The 20,159-nt window shown below is 43.9% G+C and overlaps 1 pseudogene across 1 annotated transcript; it reads right to left on the reverse strand.

Annotated features, from left to right (window-relative positions):
* Nucleotides 1–10,963: 10,963 nt before the first annotated feature.
* Nucleotides 10,964–11,473, reverse strand: LOC308526742 (annotated as a pseudogene). Its single transcript has 2 exons — nucleotides 11,414–11,473; nucleotides 10,964–11,221 (listed from the first exon to the last, which is right to left on the reverse strand). The product of its transcript is annotated as an uncharacterized misc_RNA (transcript).
* Nucleotides 11,474–20,159: the final 8,686 nt, after the last annotated feature.

The following is a 20,159-nucleotide window of genomic DNA, read 5'->3' on the forward strand; positions in this document are numbered from 1 at the left end:
TACCCAACTGGCTTATTTCACTTAGCATAATGCTCTCCAGGTCCATCCATGCTGTTGCAAATGGTAAGAATTCCTTCTTTTTTACAGCAGCATAGTATTCTATTGTGTAGATGTACCACAGTTTTCTAATCCACTCATCTGCTGATGGGCACTTAGGCTGTTTCCAAATCTTAGCTATGGTGAATTGTGCTGCTATGAACATAGGGGTGTATATATCTTTCCTTTTGTAAAAAATATATTTTATTGATTTTTTACAGAGAGGAAGGGAGAGGGATAGAGAGTTGGAAACATCGATGAGAGAGAAACATCGATCAGCTGCCTCCCGCACACCCCTTACTGGGGATGTGCCTGCAACCAAGGTACATGCCCTTGACTGGAATCGAACCTGGGACCCTTCAGTCCGCAGGCCGATGCTCTATCCACTGAGCCAAACCGGTTAGGGCATATATCCTTTCTGATTGCTGTTTCTGTTTTCTTGGGGTATATTCCTAGAAGTGTGTTGACTCGGTCAAATGAGAGTTCCATTTTTAATTTTTTGAGGAAATGCTACACTGTTCTCCACAGTGGTTGCACCAGTCTGCATTCCCACCAGCAGTGCACGAGGGTTCCTTTTTCTCCACATCCTCACCAGCACTTGTCCTTTGTTAATTTGTTGATGATAGCCATTCTGACAGGTGTGAGATGGTACCTCATTGTTGTTTTGATTTGCATCTCTCAGATGATTAGTGACTTTGAGCATGTTTTCATATGTCTCTTGGCTTTCTGTATGTCCTCTTGAAAAGTATCTATTCAGGTCCTTTGCCCATTTTTTTATTGGATTGTTTATCTTCTTTTTGCTAAGTTGTATGAGTTCCCTGTAAATGTTGGAGATTTAATCCTTATCGGAGATAACATGGTATGTACTCCCATGCAGTGGGCTTTCTTGTTGTTTTGTTGATGGTTTCTGTTGCTGTGCAGAAGCTTTTTATTTTGATGTAGTCCCATTTGTTGATTTTCTCCTTAGTTTCCTTTGCCCTAGGAGCTGTATTGGGAAAGGTGTTGATACAACATATGCCTGATATTTTGCTGCCTGTGATTTCCTCTAGTATTTTTATGGTTTCCCAACTTACCATAAAACACCTTTATCAATTTTGGGTTTCTATTTGTGTATGGCGTAAGTTGGTGGTCTAGTTTCACTTTTTTGCATGTCTCTGTCCGATATTCCCAACACCATTTATTGAAGTGACTGTCTTGACTCCACTATATGCTCTTGCCTCCTTTGTCCAATATGAACTGAGCATTCTGGCTTGGGTCGATTCTGGGTTGTCTGTTCTGTTCGATCGGTCTATGTTTCTGTTCTTGTGTGGGTACCAGGCAGTTCTGAGGACAGTGGCTTTGTAATATAGCTTGATATCTGATATCGAGATCCCTCCTACTTTGTTCTTCTTTCTCAGGATTGCTGCAGCTATTCGGGGTCTGTTTTTATTCCATGTGAATTTTTGGAGCATTTGTTTTTGGTCTGTGAAATATGCCTTTGGTATTTTAATGGGGATTGCATTGATTATATAGATTGCTCTGGGTAGTATGGACATTTTAATGATGTTGATTCTACCAATCCATGAACACGGTATTTTCTTCCATTTGTTTATGTCTTCCTCTGTCTCTTTTTTCAATGTCCTGTAGTTTTCTGAGTACAGGTCTTTTACCTCCTTGGTTAAATTTATTCCTAGGTATCTTAATTTTCTTGTTGCAATGGTAAATGGGATTTTTAAAAAAAGTTTATCTTTCTTTAAGTTCATTATTGGTGTATAAAAAAATCCATAGATTTCTAGCTACTAATTTTGTATCCTGCTACATTGCCAAATTCATTTATTTAGTCTAATAATTTTTTGATGGAGTCTTTAGGGTTTTCTATGTACAATATCATGTTATCTGTGATTAATGACAGTTGTACTTCTTCTTTCCAATTTGTATGCCTTTTATTTCTTTTTCTTGTGTGATCTCTATGGCTAGCACTTCCAGTACTGTGTCAAACATGAGTGGTAAAAGTGGGCATCCCTGTCTTGTTCCTGTTCATAGGGGAAATGGTGGTTTGCATTGATTATATAGATTGCTCTGGGTAGCAATGTTAATTTGTTACCCAAATTAAAATGGTGGTTTTAGTTTTTGCCCATTGAGTATGATGTTGGCTGTGGGTTTGTCATACAAGGCTTTTATTATATTGAGGTGTAATTCCTCTGTTCCCACTTTGCTGAGAGTTAGCTTGTCTTCTTTTATTTTTCTCTAAGTCATGATGTCTAATGACTGCAGCCATCCCGCCAACGAGGAGCGGCATGGTTGTGATGACATCCTCCTGAACACCATAGGCAGGATCCTTTGCAAAGGGAACGCCGGCCTGGCACACTTTGGCACAGACGTGGCTGTGAAAGTTGTGAATTTGTAGGGGCTCTTCTGAAGATTGAAGAGAACTTCATTGTCTTAAATGCTTGAATCACCTAAACATCACAGTTATTTGAGGTGTTTGCCACCCTGGAAAAACTGTACCTCTCATGGAGTATGTGAGCAGAGGTCACTTATTTGATCATGCGGGGGAATGTGGATGCATGACCGAGGAGGAAGCCCGAACCATGTTTCAGTACTGCCACCAGAGGGGCATCGTACACAGGGACCTGAAGCCATAGAACATACTCATAGAGAGTGATACGACATTCAACGTAGCCTTTGGCATTAGTATGGAACTTACAGATTAGAAACTGAGCACCTTCTGTGGATCCATTGCCTAGGTTCTCAACCTGTGGGTCGTGAACAATGAAAATACATCCTGCATATCAGATATTTACAGTACGATTCATAACAGTAGCAACATCACAGTTATGAAGTAGCAACGAAAATAATTTTATAGTTGGGGTTCAACACAACATGAGGAACTGTATTAAAGGGTGGCGGCATTAGGAAGGTTGAGAACCACTAGGTCCCAGAAATCTTGATGTTCCAGCTCTATTATGGCCCGAAGATTGACATATGGAGCCTGGGGGTAGTGCTCTACAGGATGGTGACAAGGAATCTGCCATTTGTTGGGCGTACCTTTGGGCAAGAGAAGAAATGGATATTGAGTGGGCACTTCTGTAAACCATCTTTTATGTCTCTAGAACGTCAACAACTTAAAAAATAATTAATGACTATTGACCCCAGCTAAAGACCAATCCTGGAAGATATAATGAAGGACCTGTGGGTCAACATGGACCAGGAGGAGGAACTGAGGCCATACATTGAACCACCCTGGGGTGACTTGGAGCCTCAGGTACCAGAAATAATGAAGAACCATTATGAGATCCAGGAGTCAAAAACATAAAGAAAATATAATAATATCATGAAGATTTACTAATTCTAGAGAGCACGGAAACCAAGAGGAAGGTTCGTAGTGTCAGGGTAAGGTCCGGCCATGCCCGGGACCCCACCTACAGTGTTCCTCAAGACAAGAGGTTCCACCAACCAATAAGAATTCCAGCTCTAACCGGTTTGGCTCAGTGGATAGAGCGTCGGCCTGCGGACTGAAGGCTCCCGGATTTCGATTCTGGTCAAGGGCATGTACCATGCTTGTGGGCACATCCCCAGAAGGGGGTGTGCAGGAGGCAGCTGATCGATGTTTCTCTCTCATTGATGTTTCTAACTCTCTATCCCTCTCCCTTCCTCTCTGTAAAAAATCAATAAAATACATTTTTAAAAAATTGAAAAAAAAAGAAAAGAATTCCAAACACCCTGCCAATCACCCAGCCAGCCTGGAAGCCAGGATGCCCACTTCCCCAAGCAGCCTAGACCCAAAGACTGCGACCCTCATCCCCGCCCTCCCGCATGGCCCTCGGCTCCCACTCTAGCCTCAGCAGCAGCAGCAGTGGTGGTGGGGCCCCAGTGGAAGCCCCCATGAAATTGCCTGCAAGCTGGGCAGCCCGATGGTGGGACCCCAGCCTTTTCCTCTGGCCACAGCCAGGGCTGGCAGGGGGCGGCTAGGAGGGTCCTCAGGTTTTTCTAATGATTCCTATGCTGCAGGCTGCCCAGAAATAAAAAGCATCGCAAAAAGACAAACACCAAGCCAACAAATTGGTGAAAACACATTTTTAAGAATATACACTGTAAAAAATATATATATATATGGATTCTTTTCTTTTTTCCTTTTGTACATATTGCTGAGTGCCTATCAGGTGGTTGAAAAAATTGCAGTGCGCTACATTTACAAGGTCAAATATGGGTATAAACAGGGTCTATTCCTTCATAGAGCATACAATTTAATTATCTAGGAGGCAGTATTGTAGAGAGATTAAAATTGCTGGCTTTGGAAAGAGGGAAAAGGAGGGGAAAATCAAAGACACTGGCCAAGTAAGGCATAGGGCAGTGAAGGTGAACCTTTTGAGCTCGGAGTGTCAGCATTTTGAAAAACCCTAACTTAACTCTGGTGCCGTGTCACATATAGAAATTTTTTGATATTTGCAACCATAGTAAAACAAAGATTTATATTTTTGATATTTATTTTATATATTTAAATGCCATTTAACAATGAAAAATAAACCCCCCCAAAAAAAGAGTTCGCGTGTCACCTCTGATACGCATGTCATAGGTTCGCCATCACTGGCATAGGGAGTCACAGGGGACATTCGTGGTATATTGGTCCAAGAAGACTCATTGATCATAAGTTAAAGGAAGGGAACATTGTTGACCAAAGTGAGAGGAAATGTAGAGAAAATAAGTGAACATGGACTTTGGAGTTAAACGTGTGCTTGAATCCCATCTCTGCCTTTTAGTAGCTTTGCTACTAGCTATTTAGTGTCAGCAAATGAATTATCAGCCTCAAGTTCTTTCTTTTTTATACAAGTTTCACAGTGGTATAAGCTTCATGGGGTTATTGTGATTGGGAATGTCAACCGTATAGCCAGGTACTGGCAGAAAGAAAGGGATGTGAAGATCTCTAGGGAAATTGATACAGAGATGATAAAATAGAAAGTAAGGTAGATGGAAAAATTAATTTCCAGAATTATATGGCAAAGGTGGGGAAAGTGGGGCTTTGCATCCTGAGGCTTCCCTGCTACATAAAGAAGAGGTGAAGTTTCCATTCAAAGTAAGTAGAGGAAGTGAGGTCAGATCATTTTTTAAATGAGTAAAAAGAAATGATATGGAGATGGGTGGCATAGGAGGCAACATGACATGAAATAAGAGGCTTCTTTAGGAGTCTAGAGGGCTTATCTGTCTGGTTATAAGAGGACTGGAGAGTCCATTGTGTGGAATTTTTTCTCTCCTTGCTCCACAAACAATCTCTGGACCAGGAAAATAGAAAACTGGATTTGTCCCAGGTTGGAAGAAAGAGGAAGGAATAAAGAGGAGGATGTCAAGAGAGTACAGTCACATCAAGCAGCTAATTATAAATGTCAGACCTTGGGACTCAGTGGGAAGAGACTATACAGCAGCAGAAGGAGGGATTAAAGTCTAGGACAGTGGTCGGCAAACTCATTAGCCAACACAGCCAAATATCAACAGTACAACGATTGAAATTTCTTTTGTGAGCCAAATTTTTTAAACTTAAACTACATAGGTAGGTACATTATCATTAACTGAAATAGGGTACTCCTAAGATTTAGGAAGAGCCACACTCAAGGGGCCGAAGAGCCACATGTGGCTCGCAAGCCACAGTTTGCCGACCACGGAAATATTCCCGGTAACGGCAAACAATCTTCAGGCTTGCCTAAATTGAGATGTACTGGAGGGAAACAAGTGGAGATTTGGGGAGGCGTGGGTATTGCAGAGATGATTGGTTATGGGGCCAGAGCATCCCAGGCTAATATTAGAAACCATGTCCTAAAAGGATAAAACACGTAAACCTTCTGAAAAGCAGGAGGGACTTCAGCGGGGAGAGGGGATGGCGAAGATGGGAACTGGTGTTGAATTCAGCAAGAAAGTTTATCACATCATCTGGAAGGTGGTAGGTAATCTGATTTGCAAATGCCATCAGATATTTAGTGTGCAAGTTCTTCTTGTTCTTAAGACCCACAGGGGAAAAAAAAAAAAAAAAGACCCACAGGGAGAAACTGATCCTGGACACAATGGGCATGAGGCCACCTGTCGCTACTTGAGCCAAATTAAGCAGAGACAGGGTTGAATCACGTATGAGTGTTTATTCCAATAATGCCGGCAGCATGGGGAGAGCAGTTGGTCACCCTGGAAATTCTGCTCTCACCAAAGGAGGGGGTAGGGCCTGCAGTCCGGCCTTCAAGAGCTGGAAGTCCGACAACCAGGTGGCTAATCTTCTATGATGTTACAAACACCTCAGCATGTTCCTGGGACCGGGAGATGGTCAGCCTTCCCGAGGCAAACTCCCAGAGTGAGTCTGGCTCAGGGGGTCCGGCACAGCAACTGCTGGTGGCAAATCCCAGCAGGTCATCAATGCAAGAAGTTCATCAAAAGGCTGATGGAACTTGGGGCTTCAGCAGGGCTGAAAACCTGCCTGTTTTTACCTGCTGCTGGGACAGCCGAGGGCAGTTCCCCAACCTGACAGAACCTTACCTTTGACATGCATATCTGCTTTGCTACAGGGCAATATGTGTTCATAAAAAGGGAGGGGTCCAGACATTCAGAGAACTGAGTTACTAAAGCTAACCTCCATCTGGCTCCCCCCAAAATGTCTTCCAAATTTATATTTCATGTCTAGTCTCTTTATTAATTGACTCGCAGCCCCTTCCCCAGATTACTGAACCCTCCTAGATGCAGGACAATACCCCAGCAAGCAACCAAATCAAAGGTTTCCTGTTCTTGATCTGCTTCTAAAATGCATTTTCTTCTTGCAGCACATCCTCCAGTTTCCCAGGGTCTGCAAGGAAGCCTCTTCTCTATAGTTGGCAACATGAATAATCATTATGAAGCAAGTGTGGCTCTATTCTTATGGGCTCTTCCCTGTATCAAACCACAAGTACAGAACCTGCAGGGCTGTCCTTGCCTGCTGGAGCGTGAAACATCACCAGGAGTGTCAGGGAAGTGGACAGAGCCAATCAGGAAACAGCCTTAGGTGTTCCTGGCCACAGCGATGGTGCCCCGGGCCAGCCGTGACCTCGGAAGGGCTCCAGCAGGCTGACTTCTGGCAGCAGCCATATTCAGGTAGCATCTCTTCACCCCTTCCCATTCACCAGGTCTGTTCTGGGATCTCCTTGGCTTTCTTCTCTGTCAGCAGATTTCCCTGTGTCTTAGGGAAAACTTCGTAGCTAACGTTTTCCTTCTTCATTTCTCTATGTGCCCACCAGCTGTGCTTTGGGAAGAAACAGACTGGATCGAGTAAGGCATGAGGAAGGTAGTAAGATGACTTGGAAAGTATCTTCTCCTCTGGGCCTGAATATTTCCATCCTTACAAAAGAAGAGTTCAGCCAAAGAAATTGGCAATTTAATATAGTTATGCTCTTTATGTTTATTAATATCACTTGATCCTCTCAATATCCTATGAAGTTCATGCTTCTCAGGCTCACATTTCTAAGAGAGTTTGAAGCCAGAATTTGTATTCACATATATGTGTGTGTGTATATATATATGCTCACACATTATATGTACATACCTATATATGAGTACCTACATATGAGTCATAGAAATCATTGTGTACCTATCTATGAGTCATGTAATTTATAAAAATTATAAAAATTAATTCTAGATCTAGCTATAGCTGTATATACTTATTCTTGCATCAGGGAAGGAATACATAATTTTTATGCCCCAGGACCAACAATTCCCATTTCAGTTCGTTCCTTGTATTTGTGTGCATGTAACTGGCCTGGAAGAAGAAACGTCCTGAGGAAAAGGAGGGCTTCCGTGTGGGAGAAATTGGACGGTCCCTGGGAATCAAATGACTTGCATTATAAAATGACATTTTCCTGATGATGCAGGACAGACCTGAGTTCACACCTGTGGTTTCTGAATTCTTAAAAAGCCTCATAGTCTGCATGCACCAGCATGAGTGTACAGTGGAGAGGATCTACTTTCGGGTGTTTGTAGCTAGCATGCCTGAGGTCAGCTCTTGTGAAAGCCCTGAGCCTAATTCATTCCTCTTCCACACCAGGATGGGGACTACACACTGGCTGCTGGTAAAGAAGAAAGAAAACGTTATTTTAATTGCTTTCTTCCCTTCTTTAGACAGAAGGGCCCTCTGTAACAATCCGCTTTCCTTGTGATACTAATCTTTTCTTTCTCTTCTCTTTAGGGAATTTGATCATCGTATTAAATTTGGTTACTATGGCTGATGTTAAAAACTCTTACCACAGCAGAGTAATTTAAGAAATATTGTGCAGTATTCTTTAACCTTTCATGCTAGATTTCAATTGTGTATGTGCCATGTTAACACACCATATTTATGTAGTACGTACATTCTTGTATATGACCAGTTACCACATAAACTGTCCTACTAAAATCATAAAAATGGTAAAAGGCGATCTTTATGAAAGCTTAAAAAATCTCAGCAAAAGGCAACCAACATTGCCCTCATTTTCTGTAAAAATCACCTTTCTTCCTCCTACTTTCTTTCCCCCTTTGAATGGTACCTTTTATAGCATATTAACGCACAAAGAAATATATTTATATCACTTTTACTTGTTACCCTTTTAAATGGCCTTTTTCTGATACACTGAATTTACCCAAAGGCACCAAGATTCCTAAGTAGTTTCAACATTTTTGTTCCTTTTTAAGTTTCTCTAGAATGATGCTCCTCAGATAAGTGTAACTCTAGTAACCAGAAGAAAATAAATGATACAACACAGTAACTTGAAACTTGTACCATCAGAAAGGTAGAAATATATTGAGTGGTTCCTTGAACTTTTCATTTAGGACAGAAGGCAAAATAACTTTCTGAACAAAAACACAAAAATAGAGCACATTTATCAACAGTAGAAAGACGCCTAAGCTTATAACAATGTATTAAATCTGACGTAATAACACACAGAAATCACTGCCAGATATTCTGATGCATTATCCCGAAAATATGTCTCATACATAACACTAACATATAACAAAGTATAGCATTGTTTTCATAGGGGGAAAAGATAAGTTTTAGTTTTGTTTTATTCTAAAGATTTTTTATTGATTTTTTTTTTTAGAGAGGACGGCAGAGGGACAGAGAGAGAAACATCGATGTGAGAGTGAATCATGGACAGGCTGCCTCTGCATGTCCTCCACCAGGGAGTGAGCATGCAGCCCGGCTGTGTGCCCGGACTGGAATCAAAGCAGCCATCTTTTGGTGCATGGGCTGCCACTCAACCAACTGAGCCATGTGGGCCAGGGCAAAAAGAAGGTTTACCACAAAAACAGAATTTCCGGGTTTCAGCAAAAGGTATATATATATATATATATATATATATATATATATATATATACACTAATAAAAGAGAAACATGGTAATTGGCGTACGACTGCTACCCTTTTCATTGGCTAATCAGCGAAATATGCAAATTAACTGTCAGCCAAGATGGCGGCCGGCAGCCAGGCAGCTTGAAACTAACATGAGGCTTGGTTGCCTCAGTGACGGAGGAAACCAACGTTCCCCGCCTGCGGCTGCAGGCCTCTGAGCCTGCAGTTTAAGAAACATTGTAACAAATACTGCTGGACTTCAACCAGCAGATTCGCAACATTGTAAGCAAAGGCCAGAAACCTACTTTCAGCCGCAGAGGCCTAAGAGCTGGAGCCAAGCCTCAAGGTAAAGCTGGCCCAGAATATAAAAAAAGAAAAAAGAAAAAAAGGAGCAGTTGGGATCTTCAGTCACCCACAGCCTGAAAACAGCCCTCAGCCCCTCACCCAGACTGGCCAGGCACCCCAGTGGGGACCCCCACTCTGAAGGGTGTGTGACCAGCTGCAAACAGCCATCATCCCCTCACCCAGGCTGGCCAGGCACCCCAGTGGGGCCCCCACCCTGATCCAGGACACCCTTCAGGGCAAACCAGCCGGTCCCACCCATGCATCAGGCCTCTACCCTATATAGTAAAAGGGTAATATGCCTCCCAGCACCGGGATCAGCGGAGCCATGAGGCCTCCCGGCACTGGAATAAGCGTGACAGTGGACAGCGCCCAAACCCCCTGATCGCCCTGCGGCTCTGTGTGTGACAGGGGGAGGGGCCACAACCCCCTGATCGCCCTGCTCTGTGCCTGATGGGGGAAGCTCCCCAACCACCCCCCCCACGGGTCCTGTTCTGTGTGTGACGGGGTAGAGCCATAACCTCCCCATCAGCCCTGCCCTGAGTGTGAGAGTGGCGGCGCCCCAACCCCCTGATCGGCCCTGCTCTGTGTGTGACGGGGGCAGCGCCCCAACCCCCTGATTGGCCCTGCTCTGTGCATGACAGGGTACAGAGCCCCAACCCCCCTGATGGGCCCTGCTCTGTGCGTGACGGGGCAGTGCCCCAACCCCCTGATTGGCCCTGCTCTGTGTGTGACCGAGGGTGGCGCCGCAACCTCCCCATCGACCCTGCCTTGAGTGTGACAGGGGACAGTGCCCCAACCCTTCAATCGGCCCTACCCTGAGCGTGACTGAGGGTGGCATCACAACCTCCCGATCACCCTGCTCTGTGCATGACAGGGGGCGACGCCCCAACTCCCCAATCCGCCCTGCTCTGAGCCCGACCAGGGGCTGCACCTAGGGATTGGGCCTGCCCTCTGCCACCCGGGAGCAGGCCTAAGCCAGCAGGTTGTTATCTCCCAAGGGGTCCCAGACTGCGAGAGGGCACAGGCCGGGCTAAGGGACTCCCCCTCCCCCCTGAGTGCACAAATTTTTGTGCACCGGGCCTCTAGTATATATATATATATATGTATATGTATTTCATTAATACTTTTTATGCTCTTACAATGTAAAATATTTAGAAACTTCTGAGCTCTCAAAATTTTGACCAGTAAACTTATTTGGCTTTAACATATTCTAAATTCCCTTTTGAGAATCAGATGAAAGTTTATGGTCCATCAGTCCAATGCAGGCAGAGCGATTCTATTTCTTTTGCTTCTTTTTTGGTGGTTCATCTTCGGAGCTGCTCTCCGTGCTGGTGCTGCCACGACTGGAAGAGCTGGAATCTGAGTCTGAATCAGGATGAGGAAGAGCTTGTGGAGGAGGCTGAGACGATGAGCTGGAGGAGCTTTCATCAGTATCACTGTCCGCAGAGGAGGGTGAGGTAGATGTTTCCTCACTCTCTGATGGAGAATCACTGGCTGACCTGTCGCTGCTATTGCTACTGGAGCTGGTTACACTCTTAGACCTTTTTTTCTTCGTCTTTCTATCTACATTAGCTTCTCCAATGCTGTGTTGTAATAATAATCTGTTTTCCTTTTCTTTTAAAGCTTTCTTGAGTTGTGCTGTTCTTGAAGGCCTATGTAGGTATTTCCTTTTTCCTGTGCATTCCTAAGTCCAATGTCCAAATTCCAAGCATTTCTGACATCTTACATGTTGCTTATTTGCTTCAGCTGGTCTCCGGGCTATGAGTCGATGCCTGGGAGTCGCCATCGTAGCGCGGCTGAGGTATATCAGTTTGACAAGTTCTTGATTTAACCAGTTATCTTCTAGGGCATTGGTTCTCAACCTGTGGGTCGCGACCCCTTTGGCGGTCGAACGACCCTTTCACAGGGGTCGCCTAAGACCATCGTGCATATCAGATATTTACATTAGGATTCATAACAGTAGCAGCATTACAGTTATGAAGTAGAAAGGAAAATAATTTTATGGTTGGGTCACAACATGAGGAACTGTATTTAAAGGGCCAGAAGGTTGAGAACCACTGTTCTAGGGGAAGTCATACAGACTCTGCTTTTCCCATCACCTTCCAGTTCATCCACAGTCGGCCTCAGCTGGCAACAGGGACCGTCCTCCTCTCACCGCTTCTGCCTTCCTTGGTTTTGTACACGTTTTTGTGCAGAGACCCAGGCCTGTCCTATGTTAAAGAGCCTGGGCGTCTGTGTTCTGTGTTAATTCTCCAGGGGATTCTAGCACACATCTACATTTGAAAACTATTTTCTCTTTCTTTTTCTATTTTATTGCATTTATTGGGGAGACATTGGTTAATAAAATTGTGTAGCTTTCAAGTGTGCAATTTATAATACACCATCCTATATAATAAAGAGCTAATATGCTAATTAGACTGCATGGTGGAACAACCTTCCGGAACGACCTTCCAAATCCAGAATGAACAGTGGGCAGGGGATGGGCTGTGAGGGCCTACTCTTGCATGCACTTTGTGCATCAGGCCTCTAGTCTCTATATTGTTGTGTGTTCACCACCCAAAGTCAAGTTTTCTTCCTTCACCATATATTTGAACCCTTTACCCTTTCCTACCTCTGTCCTTTCCCTTTGTATCTATATGTTTTTATTTGTACATTTGTTTTCAGTTTTATATCCACATGAGTGAAATCATGTATATATACATTTTACTTTTTTGCTCTGACTTACTTTGCTTAGCATGATATTCTCAGGATCCACTCATGTTGTCACAGATGTCAGCATTTCTTCTTGTTTTATGGCTGAGTAGTATTCCATTACTTACATGTATCACATCTTTTTTATCCAATCATCACCAGTTGTTCCCATGTCTGGTCACCATGAATAATACTGCAAATGAACATAGGGGTGCCTATATCTTTACAAATAAATGTTCTCAATTTTTTGGGATAGATAACCAGAAGAGGGATTGCTGGGTAAGTTCTATTCTTAATTTTTAAAGGAACCTGCAAACTGTTTCCATGGTGGCAGCACCATTTTACATTCCCATCAGTGCGGTGAGAACTATTTTCCAGACCGAGTCCCTCCATTCCTCAGCGTGTCCTCAACAACTGGCAGAACTGAAAGTGCAGGTAATGATGTCACTGAGGAAGTGACATTGGGGAGGTAACGTCTGTCTGGGCTAGCTTGTTGTATCTCTACAGTGAGAATTTTAACTTGGATAATAAAAGTTATATAACACCTATATAATTAGCATTGCTATGTATACTACTGTCTCTGTCACTATATCAAACATGAGTAAAGTGACATCAACTAAACCCAAAATGCATGGACTGAGAGCCTAATTCAGGTAGCCATTGGCTGTCTGAGTTGGATTGAGGATCATCTAAACAATCTCTGATTTCCTCCACAAGATTCCTCAAGGGACAGCATGTACCCAGACTTCCCACCGAGGGGAAATGCGCTGCCTGGTAAAGTGTGACCGACGCTGTAGAGGTCTGATCATCAGGAAGCACTGCTTGCCTTGAATCAAAACTTACAGTGATGGTGCTTTCAACCATCAGAGCCTTTCATGACAGAGCAGAAGTTTACTCGCAGTGAGCAGTAGAAGATGAATAGTCTGTCTTCCTATCAGGACATACTCAAAGCTCTTCTCTCCAGTCATTTACTTCAGTCATTTCTCAAGTCCAGTTTTCATTATTTCATTCCATATGGTCTGGGCATGCTACATGTAGGTAGTACCCATCTTAAAGTATTAGGCATAGCCTTAACGAAAGAAAGCTTTTCATTAGCTGATAAACCCTTTCCTTGTTTACATTTGGACCCTCCCAGCACTGGTGGGCCCCTCGCATGGATGACATGGTGGTAGCAGCTGCAGAGAATTCGTGCACTGGGCCTCTCGTATCTCGTAAGTGCCTTGGATCTAGATTATATCAAGTACACTAACAACCTTTGCCTTGACTGATGTGAGTGACAAAGAAAGTAATGTCATTTTCCCCCAAGCCTCAGAAATCATACAATATCTTTGAATAGAATTTTCAGTTCATTCAATGATAGATAAGGCCTATGTTTTAGAATGCAAATCCATATTGGCTAATATCCGTGATTGTAAGATTGACCCTGGGTACTTGTTAGAACTCCAGTCCTCAATCCCTGTTCTGGAGCCTTTGGCTCTTTCTGATAAAGAGGATCCCAAGTGTCTGTAATTTTAATGAACACCCAGGGAATGTATTGTTTTTTAATCTTTTAAAGTAGTTACTTGTAGTTACCAGAAGTAATCATGTGTCTTAATCCATTAATCAACAAAAGGTTGTGTTTTTAATAAAGATGATATTATTTAGTATTGCATAGATTGAAATATTTATGATTTTTGTAAGTTGCATTAGGTTTTATATGATCAAACACACGATTAAGGTAGTTTTTCATCTGCTATTTAATGATCAAACGGAGAATGAAAATCAATCTAGGTTCTTAGAGTTGAGAGACAATTTCCAACACTCTCTACTCCATCTTGTATAGAACAGAAGGCTTTGTGCAGTCACCTAGGAATTTGACGCCCTCATTGAAAAGGCTCAGAGTGGCGTCCTCCACAAAGTAGGCTTGCTACCATGGCCCTAGGACGACTCACAGGGCCCATAATGCTTCAATCCAAATGCTCCGTCACTTTCTCTGTAAAGAGAAAGAGAAAGGAGACATTATTATACACAGCATTGAACATTACCTGGGCATTACACTGAGTTAGTGGTTCTCAGCCTTGGCTGCACTAATGTTGTAGCCCCACCCCATAACAAAGAAACAGAATTTCTGGAGGATGAGGCCCAGAAATCAGGATTTTAAAAAGATTCCCAGGTGGTTCTGATGGGCAGCCAAGGTTGAGAACCACTGCCCTGAGTGCTTCTAAATGAGCAGCAGGGCGTGGAGAGGCTGTGCTCCCGCCACAGCCAGCTGGGACCCACGTGCTCCCCAGCCCTTCACGCATCCTTCCCTCAACTGGGGCTACTGGGCTCTTCCTACATGGTCAGTCCTGGCTCAGTCGTGGAAACCACCCAACAGGAGAGAGGCGAGGACTGAAGATGGTTTTGATGGTTCTCTCGGAGTAGAAGCCACTTTGGGGATTAAATAAGAGGAAACAAATTTGAGAGACAGTGAAGAGGGAAGTGGGGAGACAGGCTGAACCTTTAGACTGCAAGCTCCTTGGCGTGAAGCAGGTGGGAAAGGAGTGGGTGGCAGTGTCCTGGGAGGCCCTGCTCTCTAAGGAAGGTGCGCAGGCCATCGCGGAGTTCGGGAGTCAAGGTTGATCCCCAGAGGGGCCCCTTCCCAGCACGAATAGGCTCATTGTGATGGATCTCAAATTCCTCTGGTCAAGCAGTGTTTGTTGCTCAGTTATGCTCCCTGTAGCTTGATGCTACATCACAGAGATGATCAGGTACCATATGGACTTCAGAATTCAATCTATTGGTCATAGACCCATTAGTAAGTCCTAGTGGTTAAATTAATTGATTTGTACATTTCCAGAATATCCAGCAAATATATTGAGAAGTCCAATACAAATCTGCTTTTGCAAATGAGAACTCCCGGGAAAGGTACCAGTGTGATCCTGTGGCATTTACAGAGATAGTACAATTCCCTCCCCACCTCCCCCGCCGCCCCATGTACTGTGCCTACGCTATCAGAAACATGGGTTTTCCTATCATTTTGTGATGCTTTCCTCATTATTTTGGAAGATTCAATATTTAGCCTTATATTCTTACAACATTGCACTGCAGAAAAGGCATCTATTGGAGTAAGTTTGCTCATTTGTTCCGCAGACTGGACGCAGTTCTTTGGTGCACGAATATAATCGACCTATATATCTATCACAGTCTGGCTGTCAAACATAAAGAACAACATAAAATTTGTCAGAGAATGAACTTTTTGGGAAAAAAGTCTTTATCCTTAGCACAAGTACCATGCATCCAAATGGAATGAAAATATTCTATATTAAGGTTTGGAAATAAACAATCTACTTAGTCATAAAATATTATTGATATATTTTTACAAACCCAATATCATTTTTAAAAGCAGGCCAATGGCTGGATGTATTGTTATAATGCCACCACTCTCCTCTCCCTTCCCCTCATGCCTTCATCATATTTCCCTCATTATTTCATACCACAAGGACCAGTAAAATGGAATGTTAATATTTTCCCTATCGTTTTAGGTGGTTTCACTACTAGAGAATCAGATACATTCAGATTATTACCACATATGTATATATTCACATATATTAGTACTTACATTATATGTATAAAATTTGGTTAGTAATGGCAGCATTGGTAATTTACATAAACAATAGGTTGTGTATTCTTCCATGGCTGCATTTTGAAATGTCTTTGTAACCTTTATTTATTTAGATGTTTCTTCTCTATATATAATACCCTCCTCTATGAATATATGGAAATTACTATTGTATCCACCTCTAAGTGGATAATTTTTGTAATCCTCTTGTTCTGCTAGATAAATAATTCTACTTTAAAGAGACTGTAACCTTTATCAGATGCTTGCAGATAACAAGGATACCCAGTAATGGAATCTTCGAAATAATAGACTATTTTATCTTATATGAAACTAGAGGCCAGTGCACGAAATTCATGCATGGGGGGTCCCCTCAGCCCAGCCAGCACCCTCTCCAATCCGGGACCCCTCAGGGGATGTCCAACTGCTGGTTTAAGCTCAATCCCGGGGATCAGGCCTAAACCACTAGTCAGACATCCCTCTCACAATCCTGGACCGCTGGCTCCTAATCGCTCACCTGCCTGCATGCCTGCTCACCTCTAACTGCCCCCCACTGCCGGACTGGTCTCCACCAACTGCCTCCTCACCAATAAGTCACCCCTCACTGCCCCCCCTACCAGCCTGGTTGCCCCTACCTGACCCCCTCTGCCAGCCTGGTCACCCCTAACTGCCCCTCCCTATTGGCCTGGTAGCCCCCTACTGCCCCCCTTGCTGGACTTGGTTGCCCCTCATGGCCCCCCTGCCGACCTGGTTGCCCCATGCAGCTTGCTGTTCAGTCATTTGGTCATCCCTCACTACCCCCACCCCGCCAGCCTGGTTGGTCATAAGCAGCCATCTTGTGAGGGCTTGAGGGTTAATTTGCATATTACCTCTTTATTATATAGGATACCAAATATTTTCATATGGTGGCTAGATTTTATTTATTTAACTTAGTGTAATAATGGCACAATTCAAATAAAATTTTTGGAAGGATCATTCTGTTGCACATTTGGTTTGGTGAATTATTTTTTTTAAATATATTTCATTGAATTTTTTACAGAGAGGAAGGAAGAGGGATAGAGAATTAGAAACATCAAAGGGCGAGAAACATAGATCAGCTGCCTCCTGCACACTCCCCACTGGGGATGTGCCCCCAACCAAGGTACATGCCCTTGACTGGATTCGAACCCAGGACCCTTCAGTCTGCAGGCCAATGCTCTATTCACTTAGCCAAACTGGCCAGGGCGCATTTTATTTTTTAATAGAACAAGTGAGAAGGAGTAGAGAGGTAGAAACAGCAACGATGAGAGGGACATCAAACAGCTGCCTCCTGCAGGCACCCTACCGGGGATTAAGCCCACAACCTGGGAATATGTCCTGACCAGGAATTGAACCAGGGGCCTCTTGGTTCATGGGTCAATGTTTAACCACAGAACAACACTGGCAGGGCTGTTTGGTGAGATTTGCTGCTAAAAATTACAATATAAAATAATCAAAAGTAGCCCAGCCAGAGTTGCTCAGTGATTGTGCATCAACCTATCAACCAAGAGATCACAGTTCCAGTCCTAGTCAGGGCAGGTGTCCAGGTTGCAGGCTGCATCCCCAGTGTGGGGCGTGCAAGAGGCAGCCAATCCATGATTCTGTTGTCATGATGTTTCTATATCTCCCTCTCCCTTCCACTCTCAGATCAATAAAAAATATATTTAAAAAAGTTAAAAGCGTTTTTTAAATTTCCAAATGAATAAGTATTAACTTACCTCCTCACGATTGTGTCTTTGTGGTGTAAGAAGAGCTCCTGCAACAAGCACACAAGAGAAAATGTAAAAATAAGAAGAAGGGGAAGAAAGCCGAGTCTCTGGTGGGAAGATCTTATACTTTTTAGTAACAAAACTCTATACAAATGGCCTCATCAGGACCCCCAGGTTCCAAGGGGAGCCTTTTGTGGTCGGATCAAAAGAGTAAGTTCCCAAAGTAAGTCCAAATCTGGAAATGTAATTCCAAATTAGTCTCATCTGTGAAAACCAATCTGAAGCGTTGTGCAGTAATCATCAAACAGTCCTGTGAAGATAGCATCATTCTTTTTGTTCATTTCTTAGTAAATGAGACATCCCAGTCAGGGAAGACAATGCCTTGCTTAATGCCACTTCGTACGCCTCGCATACGGCCACTGGACATGGAGACATGACCACTTCGTGAACTAGGACTCAGTTCTAATGTCGGGGTCTATTCAACACCTCACAGCTCCTTGACTCAAAGTCACCGTTCTTCTTGCACTAAAGGAAGGTACGTTTTGAATGAGTTCTCACCTTACACAAGGGTTGGACTTTAGTGGCCTCAGAACTGGCAGACAAGTGAGATGGCCGATGATTAGCCGATCCAGGAGACACCATTACCCCTACCATCTGCACTTAGCAAACATGGAGTCTGACCTCCGAAAAGTAATAGTATGTCAATATCTTTAGTCAGAAATGAACAAAAGGCTAACTTCTACTGCTCATTCTAGCCACCTCTCTGCCCCCATCTCTCTAGGGAGGAAATGAAGAAACAACCCCCAGATATCATCGTAAAAGGGGGTTGGTAACACGCCCGCTGTCGTTGGCCAGTTTAAGTGCTACAAACCCAAAGAAAGGAGCTGCTCCATGTCTGGGTAACAGACGTTGTCTCCTGCGTTTTCTAAGATGTGTGAGTTGCTTCACCCAGAACTGAGAATGTACTCACCAGAATGAAGAGGACATACCAAGGCAGTGATGAAGATGATTGTGAGCAACGATGAGGAGAAGGACATTTTGTCAGATCTGCAGAAGAAACCCGACAGGGATGATTACGACACCTGACACACAGACACATTTCCTATTTGCAATCGAAGTTTCTTACAGGAGAAGGACCTGCTTCTCCCCTGGACGCCTTATTAGGTTGGACTCCTCCCTTTTTTCTTTGCCCAAACCCACAGGACCAAGGAGACATGCATGGGAACAGAGGCCTCAGAGCCTGGAGACTCCAGGATACGCTCTCAGCGCTTAGGAAGGAGCTGTTCGTTCTGGAGTCCCGGCTCAGCCCACACAGCCCGCCTGCCCTTAAGGAAATATGTGCACAGGAACCTCCTTTTCCTCGGAACATAGAGATGTTTCAGGAAGTCCTGGCCTGGAGCAGGCCCCACACAGGCTGGCCCCCCTTGGCAGCCCACAGACCCCTTCTCACCTCCCTGAACCCCGAGGCAGCGGAGCCTGAGGCCTAGAGAGACTGTGCCTCCTTTGTTCCCCTTTCCTGTAAGCGCCTTCCCCAGCTGCGGGGTCTCCTTGGTCGGCTGTTTAGGTGCTGGATGGGGTTAAAGTAATGGCTCCTGATAACATAAGGCAGAGGTGTTCTGTGTTCTGCCTTTTTAAAAGAGTGTGAGAGGTGCCAATCCAAGATTTCCAGTAGGACTTACCTCGGCAGGAGGTTTGGGGTGGTTTTATGATGTTCTCCGAACTGTGGGGCGGGGGTAAAGTGGAAAACAGGGCTTCGGAACCCTAAAAGAGAGGAGAGACGTGACAGCTTTTCAAGCTACTGAGTTGGAAGAAAGGAGAATTAAAGCAAGGACGAGAACAATACATTTTGGAAACAGTAATTAGACCCATACATAGGCCTTTTGTATTTTGAAACACTGGGGGCACATTCGACTCAATCTGAGCTTTGGTTTGTTAAGCTTTTTATCTTGAGATAAACAGGGAGTCTCATGAGGCTGCAGGTCCTAGTACAGAGAGTTCTATCATGTTTCTTTTAACCAATTCCTCCCACTGGGAGCATCTCCCTCATAAAGCTATAGTACAATTTCACCACCAGGAACATTTAAGAAGCTCCAGGTGAATAGTAGGCAGCCGGCTTTGAACCTGGGCTCGAGTACAACATGCAGATATTAAGACCAGGAGAGCGAGAAGGCTCAGGAGTGAAACTGAGATTAGGAGGGATGATGCCCTAAATTTTATATCGAACCATGTGATCTGAGGAATAAGGGAAATAAACAAGATCAAGGCAGGATAGCCGAGCTGGCTTAAATAGAGTCTGTAGAGTGAGGCTGACAAAAGTAGCACAAACCAATGTGCGGACACACCAGGAGTGGGTTTGATGTTAACCAGCCGGGGACTCATAAAGGAGGGCTAGTTCATGTTCATGAATAGGGAGACTGAGTATTGTCAAGATGTCCGTTACTCCCAACTTGACCTAAAGATTCAATACGCGCCCAGTC

This window comes from Myotis nattereri (genome assembly GCF_964212035.1).
Source record: "Myotis nattereri genome assembly, chromosome: 11".
NCBI lineage: Eukaryota > Metazoa > Chordata > Mammalia > Chiroptera > Vespertilionidae > Myotis > Myotis nattereri.